At 43.3% G+C, this 10,411-nt stretch overlaps 1 long non-coding RNA gene across 2 annotated transcripts in view; it reads right to left on the minus strand.

The window, feature by feature from the left end:
- The window catches only part of LOC138156284 (uncharacterized), a 36,387-nt gene that overhangs the window by 18,809 nt on the left and 7,167 nt on the right, over positions 1-10,411 (minus strand). The window contains exon 1 of one of the 2 annotated variants that reach the window (XR_011167114.1): positions 7,646-7,762. The exons of the other annotated variant lie outside the window; for it this stretch is intronic. This is a non-coding gene — a long non-coding RNA (uncharacterized lncRNA). Of the gene's footprint in view, positions 1-7,645; positions 7,763-10,411 lie in introns of those variants that run through there. 2 annotated transcript variants of the gene reach the window in all.

Raw genomic sequence — 10,411 nt, forward strand, 5'->3', positions numbered from 1 at the left:
TCTTCTGCTTCACCTCTTACCTGTCTGGCCACTTTTTCTCAGTTCGCTTTGCTGGCTTGTCATACATATCATGTCTAGCAAGACAGAGTGCTAGGCCTGGAGTTAGGAAGATCTGTGTTCAAATCTGGTCTCAGAAATTTGCTGGCTGTGTGACTCTGGCCAAGTTATTTAACCTCCCTTAGTCTGTTTACTCAGCTGTAAAATAATAACAGCACCTCCCTCCCAGGGTTATTGTGAGGACTGAATGAGATAATGATTGCAAAGCCCTTAGCTCAGTGCCTGGCACATAGTAGGCTTTCTAAAAGCCTCTTTCTTACTCTCCCCTAACTGCAGGTATGCCCAAGGTTCTGTCTTATATTCCTTTCTCTTCTCTCTTTAGTACTTTCCCTCTTGTTAACTATCATCTTTATAAGGATACTTGGGGCAGCTAAGTGAATAAAACACCAGCCTTGGAGTCAGGAAGATCTGAGTTCAAATCCGTCCTCAGACACTTGACACACGCTGTGTGACCCTAGGCAAGTCACTTGACCCCAATTGCCCTGCCTTCCCCCTCCAAAAAAGAAAAAGATAACTCATAGATATGGTCAAATTCTCAAATCTACCAAGCTGTCACCTCTCTGGTGACCTCCAATATCACATCCTCACTTCTCCAACTGCCTTCACAAAATGAAAATCTAGTAGACATTTTTAACTAAATATATCTAAAATGGAGCTCATTATATTTTTTTAAAGAAAAAAAGATTTTTATTTCAGACAGGTGACTTGGCCTTTTACAAACCCTTGTGTTTGCACAAGTACAAAGTTAAGCTAGTTACACAGTCCTTTTATAATTCATCCAGATTCGAATTTTGTACCTTGAATCCCATTGGTTAGCATTTCAAGGTTCACTAAATCCTACCTCTTGATTACGTCTTTTCATTTCCACATTTCAATTTCTCCCTCCTTGTCATCCTCATATACGTTAATTTTTTTTGCCTTTTTTGGAGGGCAATTGGGGTTAAGTGACTTGCCCAAGGTCACACTGCTAGTTTCTGTGTTAAGTGTCTAAGGCCGGATTTGAACTCAGGTCCTCCTGACTCCAGGGCCAATGCTCTATTCACCGCACCACCTAGCCACCACTACTTTATTCTTTATAAAAGGAAATGCCAAGGCAGAATATTTTTAGTCTCCTCTCCATTTGTCTGCATCAGATAGCATGAGAAAGGTTTCTCCTCAAATGCTAATAGATTTGACAAGAACTGAGTTTGAAGATTCTAGCCCAGGATATCAATAATAAAAGTCTCATTATTTGAGGCAGGGCCTGGAATGCGTTATCTTTACCCCTAAATGCTCTCCTTTCCCCATCTTCCCAGGCCTCCAGGTTCAGAACAAAGGTGTCATCTCAAACTCTGTCCCTCATCCCTCATATCCAATCTGTTGCCAAGGCTTGCTGATTTTATTTTGTAACATCTCTCAAATATGTCCCTTTCTCTTTTCTGATATTGTCACCACTCTGGTGCAGGCCCTCATCACCTCATGCCTGGATTTTTGCCATAGCCTGTGGGTGGTTCTGCCTGCCTCAAGTCTCTCCCCACTCCAATCCATCTTCCATTCAGTCACCAAAGTGATTTTTCTACAGTGCAGGCTTGATCATGTCACACACGCCCGCCCCCCACTCAATAAACCCCAGGGGTTCCCTATCACTTCTAGGATCAAATACAAAATGTTCTGTTTGGCATTCAAAGCCCTCTTCCCTTTCCATTCTACTTACATCTTACTCCTCAACACATACTCTTTTATCCAGGGGCATTGGCTTCCTGGCCGTTCCATGTACAAGACACTCATCTCTGGGAATTTTCTTTTACTGTCCCCATGACTGGAATGCTTCCCTTCCTCATCTCTATTTACTTATTTCCCTGGTTTCCCTCAAATCCCAACTAAATTTCCATCTTCTACAGGAAGCCTTTCCCAATCGGTCTTGATTCTAGTGCCTTCCTTTTGTTAATTATTTCCTCTTTATCCCATATATAGCCTGTTTGTACATATTTGTTAACTTGTTTCCTCTATTAGATGGTGAGCTCCTTGAGGGCAGGGTCTATCTTTTGCTGTTTTTGTATCCTTATGGCTTAGCTTAATGCCTGATACACAGCTGGAGCTTAATAAATGCTTATTGACTGACTGTGAAATATATAGTTTAGTTATAAGTGTACATATATACATAGAGATAATCATGTGTATTCATACTCAATTCTAGACCTTCCCCTGAGCTTTGGTCCCACATCACCATTGCCTATTGGACCAGTAGTGTCTTATATTCAATGTGTTCAAAACTAAATTCATTCTCTCTCCCCTCTTCCAAGCTTGACAATATCTATCTAAGGCACCGCCATCCTTCCAGCCTCCCTGGTTCATATCCTCAGTGTCATCTTCCACTTCTTTTTCTCCCTCATGCCACATATCCAATCCGTTGCCAAATCTTGCTGTTTCTACCTCCACCATATTCCTGTCATCTGACGACTCCCCTCCTATTCACCTTATAAGCTCTTGCCTTCTTCTCATAGCTTCTCAATTGTTCTGCTTGCATCAAGTCTCTCCCTACATCAGTCCATCTGACATACAACTACCAAAGGAATTTTTCTTAAGCACAGATTTGACCATAAGACTCCAATTCAACAAACCCTGGTGGCTTCCTTTGCTTCTGGGATAAAATATAAACGCTTCTGTTTAGCTTTGAAAACCCCAGACTATCTTTCCAGCTTCACTGGATGTTATTCTCCCTCTTACCCTGTAACACAGCCAAACCAGCCTTTTCTCTTCACAGACAGTATCCCATCTTTGTACCTTTCCTGGTCATCTCTCATGCCTGGAATACATTTCTTCCTCATTCCTGTCTTATATAGTCCTTCTCTTCCTTCAATATGCAACTTAAGTATCTTCATGAAGCCTTTCCTGATTCCTCCCCCCCCCCCCACTAGTACCCTCCCTCTTGAACCACTATTTAATGATTTTGTATTTATTTTTCTTATATTGATTCTATATATTCACATGAATACATTTACACACACATATGTGGGCATAGGCATGTAATCAATATTTGTTGATTGGTTGATTTATGGATCACTGGATGAAAGCAGCCCCACCATTGGCCACTAGAGAGACTGTACCACCTCAGAGGTATTGCATCAACTGAGAGCCTCAAACACGTCCTAACTGTGTGACCCTGGACAAGTCATTTCACCCCACTTACCTCAGTTTCCTCATCTGTAAAATGAACTGGAGAAGGAAATGGCAAAGCACTCCAGTATCTTTGCCAAGAAAACCCCAAATGAGGTCATGAAGAGTCGGACCCAACTGAACAACAAACAACACAATCTGTCTTTATTTCAAAACTAGTTTGCTGTTCTTATGCACAAACCCATGGAAAATGGCTTATTCTCTTTAGGCAGTCACACACATTGCCTGTTGATGACAGGATGACAGATGACACATTGATGTCATCTGCTTTCATCCAATGATCCTTTCACATTAATTAAGGAGTTTTCCACACCTAGTTTACATCTGATTGATTGATTCCATTGAGATATAGTCTTCTGTGATTAATTGGGGTGGGGGTCTACCTCCACTCTGGCATTAGCAAATTTAAATAATTGACAAATATCCTCTTGAAATTCTTTATGTGCAGTTATCAGAATCTGTGAGTCAGAATGCTGTTCTTTTAGATATTGACTGATATGATCTCAACCAACCAATTGATACAATCTCAGTGCTGGGAACCCAGGGCTGATTTTTAAAGCTGAAAGAAGTGACCTTAAAGGCCAGTTATCTCCTCATTTTACATTTGAGGAAACTGAGGTCCAAGGAGATGAAGAGACTTGCACAACATCACATAGACAAAACAGGTAAGATTTGAACCCAGGTCCTAGCTCTAAATTCTCTTCACTTTCCACTATTGACTTGCTTTCCTTCCTTCCTTCTTTCTCTCCTTCCTTTCCTTCCCTCCCTCCTTTTGCCTCCCACCCTTCTTTCCCTCCCTCCTTTGTTCCTCCCTCCCTTCCTTCCTCCTTCCCTTCCTTCCTTCCTTTCCTCCCTCCCTTCCTTCCTTCCCTCCTTTTCTTCCTTCCCTCCCTCCCTTCCCTCCCTCCCTCTTTTGTTCCTCCTTTCCCTTCTTCTGGCTTCCTTCCTTCCTTTTTTCCTTCCTTCCTCCTTTCTTTCTATCCTTTTTCTTTACTGAAGATCTGGCTGGGGTGGAGGTGCTAAATGTGTTGAAACTGAGAGTCTACATTTAGAACATTCTAATTACCATCTGATTTTGCATAACCACTCTCCAGAAGAAAAAAAAACCTGCGAAAACACATTTATTCTTAACCAAAATTTCTTCCCACTTCTGTCTCTAAGCTGTTCTCCCAACTCATTCTTCTTCTTCCATATTGTTCTTCTTCACCTTTTCAAAAGCCTAGTGAAAGAACACCCAAAGTTAGCTTGTCCACTTGCCTCCATCCCAAGGAGGTCTGATCCCCCAGTGGGGACTTTCTTCAAATACCATTTCCTCCCATTATTTTAGTCTAGACAATACTCATTAGGGCTCTCTGGGATTGAATTAAATTCAGCAACATCTATTAAGTGCCCACTCTAGGAAGGCTCTGGGCCAGGTGCTTACAAAGATTAAACAGCTCCTGTCCTCAAGCTCTTTATCTTCAGAGAGAGAACTGATGAGCTCTGAGTCCAACCTTTATTTTTCTTGCCTTTTTTGTGTGCAACATGGCTAATATAGAAATATGTTTTGTATGATTTCACAGTATAATTGATATCATATTGCTTGCCTTCTCAGTAAGTGGGGGAGGGGAGGGAATTTGGAACTCAAAATGTATACAGAAAAGAATGTTTAAAATAAATAAATAATGACTTAGAAAAAAAAGAAAAAATAAGTTACAAGCTTTTTTGCAAGAGTGAAATATGTGTGAAGTATGATGATTACTAGCCTTTTGACTAGTCTCCCTAGCTCCAGTCTCTCTCTGCCCTCTCTAGTCTATCCTCTACATAGCTACGAAATTGGTTTCTTAAAGCCCAGGGATGACCAGGTCACTGTCCTTCTCAAGAATGTTCGGTGGCTCCCTTTTGCACCTTGGCAGCTTGGCCTTTAAAGTCCTTTGTGATCTGGCTCCAAGTTTCCTTTCCGGATTGATTTCACACAATTCCCCTTCTGGCATGGCACATTCCAGCCAGACAGGTTGATTGGCTATTACTAGAATTTAACATGCCATCTCCTAGGAATATCCATTCTTTTTGTGCTGGTTGTCTCCTATGCCTGGCAGACGCTGCTTCTTAGAATCCCTGAACATTTCAAGGCTCAGCTTATTAGGAGAAGCCTTTCCTGAGCCCTCTCTTGGTGCAGGCTTCCTCTCTCTTCCCTCTTTTACTTGTTGGTGGACATCTAGCCTCCAGAATGGAATCTAGCTCCCAAAGAGCTAGGGCTTTTCTGGTCTCATCTTTGCCCCCTTAGACAGAGCACAGAACCCAACACACAGCTGGTGTTTAATAAATGCTCAGCAGAGAGGACCGGATCAGTTTGACCCAATTCCTTAGTAAGCTCCTACATGGGAAAGAAAATCTCTCCCAGGGCTTGGCCCATGGCCTGGCACAGAATATTTGCTCAAGGAACCACAGAATTCTACATTTGGAAAAGAGCTCAGCATTAGGACCCTCTAGTACAACCCATCCCCCAAAGGGAGCCCCACCAAACAAACTGGTGATCTAGACCAGGGGTGGGGAACATGAGGTCTCAAGGCTACATGTGGCCCTCTAGGTTCTCAAGTGAGGCCCTTTGACCAAACCCAAATTTCACAGAACAAATCCCCAAAAAGGATTCCTTCATTCTCTAAAACTTGGACTCAGTCAAAAGGCCACCCCCAAGACCTAGAAGGTCACAGGTTGCCTCCATGCTGCAGGTTCCCCACTCCAGATCCAGACTCCTCTTCAAGACCTCCAAGAAGGGGAAGGACTCAGCATCTCTCTTATCAAACCCAATGGGCCCCTGGGCTACCTTTCCTCACTGTTCCTGGCTCTGTCCTCTAACTAGAACAAGTAGAATCTCTCTTCCACATGACAGCTCTCATTCTTCCTGGAATCTTTTCTCTCCAGATCAAACTTTTCCCAGTTCCTTCACTAAGTCCTTGAATACCCTGATCCTTCTGCCTTCCACTCAGAGGCGGTTGTTGTTTGTTGTTTAGTCAGGTCCAACTCTTCATGACCCATTTGGGTTTTCTTGGCAAAGATACTGGAGTGGCTTGCCATTTTCCTTCCCCAGTACATTTTACAGATGAGGAAACTGAGACCAATAGGGTTAAGTGACTTGCCCAGGGTCACACAGCTAAGTTAAGCATCTGAGGTCAGGTTTGAACTCATGAAAAGTCCAACTCTAGTCCCTGTGTTCTATCCACTGTACCACCTAGCTGTTAAAGGATCTGGGATCAAATCTTACTTCTGACACTTGCTCCCTATGTGCCCATGAACAGATCAATTAAACCTCCTAGTCCTTATCTGAAAATAAAGGCATTGGACTAAACGATCCCTGGGGTTCTTTCCAGCTCCAATAGGTGTATGATACTCTGATATGCCAGTGACTGAAGGCTCTTCACCATCTGGACCGCTCTCCTCCCTTAAAAGCACCAGCTAATCAAGGTCCTTATTAAATCATCTGAACACAGGCCCCAAATGAAGTCTGATGAGGTCAGGGCACAGGAAGACCATCTTCTGTCTACTCCTGAAAGCTCTGCTTCTCTTAAAGCAGGTCCAGGTCCAATGAGTCCAATGACTCATCTGGGGCTTGTAATCCACTAATACCCCTTTTGAGAGCACCGGCCCCAGAGTCAGGAAGACCCGAGTTCAGTTCCGGCCTCAGCACTTAACACCCACACAAAAAAACTAGCCGTGTAACCTTGGGCAAGTTACTTAACCCCAATTACCCCCCAAAAAGGCAAAAAAAAATGCCCCTTTTGAGAAAAATTCCTGCCTAAGTAGAACTCCCCCATCTGGTCCTTCTGAAGCTGATTTTTTGTTGTTGTAGCATTTTTTTCTTTGAATTTCACCTGGTTAGATTTAGGCCAATGTTCTAGACATTGGCACAACTTGGCAGAAGGCAGAGGTCAAAATTAAAATAGGCTAAACTTCTTTGGGCCACAGATAGCTTTGACTAGAGGCAGACTGAAGATGGTTGGTTGCCACAGGTCAAGTGACAGTGACCAGAAATCCTTTGGTGGGCTGGTCCAGACTGTCAAGATCTTTCTGTGCCATTGACTTGGTCATCCCCGGCATATGGCTATTCCTCCCAGCTTTGCATATAGCTAGGTGGCACGGTGGATAGAGGGAATCAGGAAGCTTTGTCTTCTTAAGTTCAAATCTAGCCTCAGACACTTACTAGCTGTGTGACCCTGGGCAAGTCACTTAACCCTGTTTGCCTCAGTTTCCTCATCTGCAAAATGAGCTGGAGGAAAGAAATGCCAAACCACTCCAGTATCCCTGCCACAAAAACTCCAAATGGGCTCCTGGAGAGTCAGCAACATGTTTGTTGAATTGAATTCATGTGTGTCTCATGCTGCATTAACATATCAGTTCCTGGAAGGCCACAGCTCAATTCCTAATATGCTGGAGGAGTCTCTACCCTTCCTACCTCTTATCCTTTTAAATGGGCGAGTCCTTAGGTCCTTTGTCCCGGATGAAAAGATGTTGCCTTAATGTAGAGAGAAAGTGGTACTATGCAACTATTTAGATAAATTGCCTCCTCCCCTATGGGAAAGTTTTAGTTTCTTTCTTGGGAATTCTTCTGAATGTGGCTTATCAGTGGTCCAGCCACATTCCTCCAAGCAGATATTAAACACGGATAAGGAGGAGGGTGGGGGAAGAGAAAACAAAGTTGAAGTAGAAATAGAAAAGGCTGTTGTCAGGCAGTTAGGTGGTGCAGAAATGGAGTCAGGGAGACCTGAGTTTAAATCCAGCCTCAGACACTTACTAGCTGTATGATCCCAGGTAAGTCACTTAACTCCATTTGCCTCAGTTTCCTCATCTGTAAAATGATCTGGAGAAGGAAATGGCAAACCGTTCCAGGATCTTAAATGGGGTGTTACGACTCAACAACAACAAAGAAGAATTGGTTGAATGAATTAGAGACAATTCTGTGGAGAGAGAGAAGAGATGAACAGACAGAGATAGAAGAGAGATAGGATGGAGAGCTAGAATAAAGAGATAAATTCAAGAGGTAGACAATAGAGGTAGATAAGATAGGAACAGATAGTTAGAGATAGTGAGGAGATAATAAACAGAGAAAGCTAGCTAGAGCCTAGCATCCCGGCAGCTGCTTTCCAGGCTCTGTACCAAAGGGCACTCTGTAGAGCTTTTTCATCTGTATCTAGTGTTTAGGTCACTAGAAAGTATGCTAAATTTGGAGGCAAATGCCCAGGGTTCAAATCCTGAGTCTGCCAGCACCTGAGTAGAGAGGTGGCAAAATCATTGTACTTGGCCCTGACTCTCTGTGTCTGAGCTCACTTCACCCATCTATGTGGCCTGAGATCAGGATGTCATATGACAACAATCACCTCTGGGCTCCCAGCACGTTTTGCCCCTGGGCCAAGAGCTGATATGACATCATTCTAGCATCTGGCCAAACCCTAGCTCCAAAGGTCCTTCCTCTCTCTCTCCCTCCCCTCCTCTCTCTCCCCCTCTCCTCTCCTCTCCTCCCCTCTCCTCTCCTCTCCTCTCCTCTCCCCTTCTCTCCTCTCCTCTCCCCTTCTCTGCCCTTCTCTTCTCTTCTCCCCTCTCCTCTTCTCTTCTCCCTTCTCTTCTTTTGTCTCTGTCTCTTCCTCTCCACCTCCTCTCTGGGCTTTGTCAGAGAGAGGTTGCTTACCAGCTGACTGAATCAGGGTCAGAGGTCAGGGGCCTGGCATCTGACAGTTCCTGGAGCCTTATCAGGCAGGAATAGCTCATGAGTATCTTATGTAACATCCATGAGTCATGGAAGAACAAAACCTCCAAGTCAGAAGGAACCCCAAAGGCCATCTAGTCCTACCCAGACTCAAAAAAGAATCCCCACAGCAGCATAGGCTAAAACCAGTCATTTGGGATTAGCAGTATCATGTACTTAGCTCAGAAAGGGACCTCAGAGGCCATCTTGTTTATTCATCCATTTTACAGGTGAGAAAACTGAGGCCCCTGAGCCGGGATGATTTATCCCGTGTTTTTCAAGGGTAAATGACAGAACTGAACTGAGATTTGAACCTAAATCCAAATCTAAGTCTCTTTCCACCGTAACATGCTGCCTCGTCTGAGGCAGCCAGTCCTGCTTTTGGGATGGCTGTATTTGTTAGGAATTTTCTCCTTTCAAGCCTTAAACTGCTCCTCTTTAACTTGAAGGATCATATACTTAGAGTAGGAAGGGAGCTAAGAGGCCATTAAACCATTTAATAGATGAGGAAACTGAGACAAACAGAGTTAAGTGACTTGCCCAGGGTCACACAGCTAGTAAGTATCTGAGGCAGGATCTGAACCCAGGTCTTCCTGAGTCCAAGTCCAGTGCCCTATCATCTATGCAATGCTGCCAGTAATTCATCTATTATTCCTAGTCATTCCCTCTGGGGCCAGATCAAAAGGATTCAATCACTCTTCCAGGTGAGAGTTCCTGGTATAGTTGGAGGCAGCTATCCCATCCCAGCTCAGACTTCTCTTCTCCAGGCTAATCATTCCCAGCTCCTTCAAACAGTCCTCACATGGCATGAACTCAAGGTCCTTCATCATACTGGTTGCCTTCTTCTGAACACTATCTACTTTATAGAATGAAAGATGGAAAGAAGCAAGCATTTAATTCTTTTCCTTTAATTTTTAATCTATTTTTAGCATTCTTTTTTAAAAAGCTTGAGTTCCATATTCTTGCTGTCCCTCTTCCCCTTCCCCCACCCTTTGAGAATAATATATATCAATAATATATCAATTATGCATATGAAGACATGCAAAATATATTCCATATTATTGTTAGGGTTATGTTGCAAAAAAAAAAAAAGGAAGGAAGAAATGAAAAGAAGAAATACAAAGTGGTAGGATGGCTAGGTGGTGCAGTGAATAGAGCACCGGCCCTAGAGCCAGAAGGACGTGAGTTCAAATTCGGCCTCACACACTTAACACAAAAAACTAACTGTGTAACCTTGGGCAAGTCACTTAACCCCAATTGCCCTCCAGAAAGAAAAGGAAGGAAGGAAGGAAGGAAGGAAGGAAGGAAGGAAGGAAGGAAGGAAGGAAGGAAGGAAGGAAGGAAGGAAGGAAGGAAGGAAGAAAAGAAGGAAAGAAAGAAAAGAAGGAAAGAAAGAAAGAAAGGAAGGAAGGAAGGAAGGAAGGAAGGAAGGAAGAAAGAAAGAAAGAAAGAAAGAAAGAAAGAAAGAAAGAAAGAAAG

Source organism: Petaurus breviceps, unplaced genomic scaffold, assembly GCF_028583685.1.
Source record: "Petaurus breviceps papuanus isolate PSGF00001 unplaced genomic scaffold, PetGlider_PUasm1.0 99, whole genome shotgun sequence".
Taxonomy (NCBI): domain Eukaryota; kingdom Metazoa; phylum Chordata; class Mammalia; order Diprotodontia; family Petauridae; genus Petaurus; species Petaurus breviceps.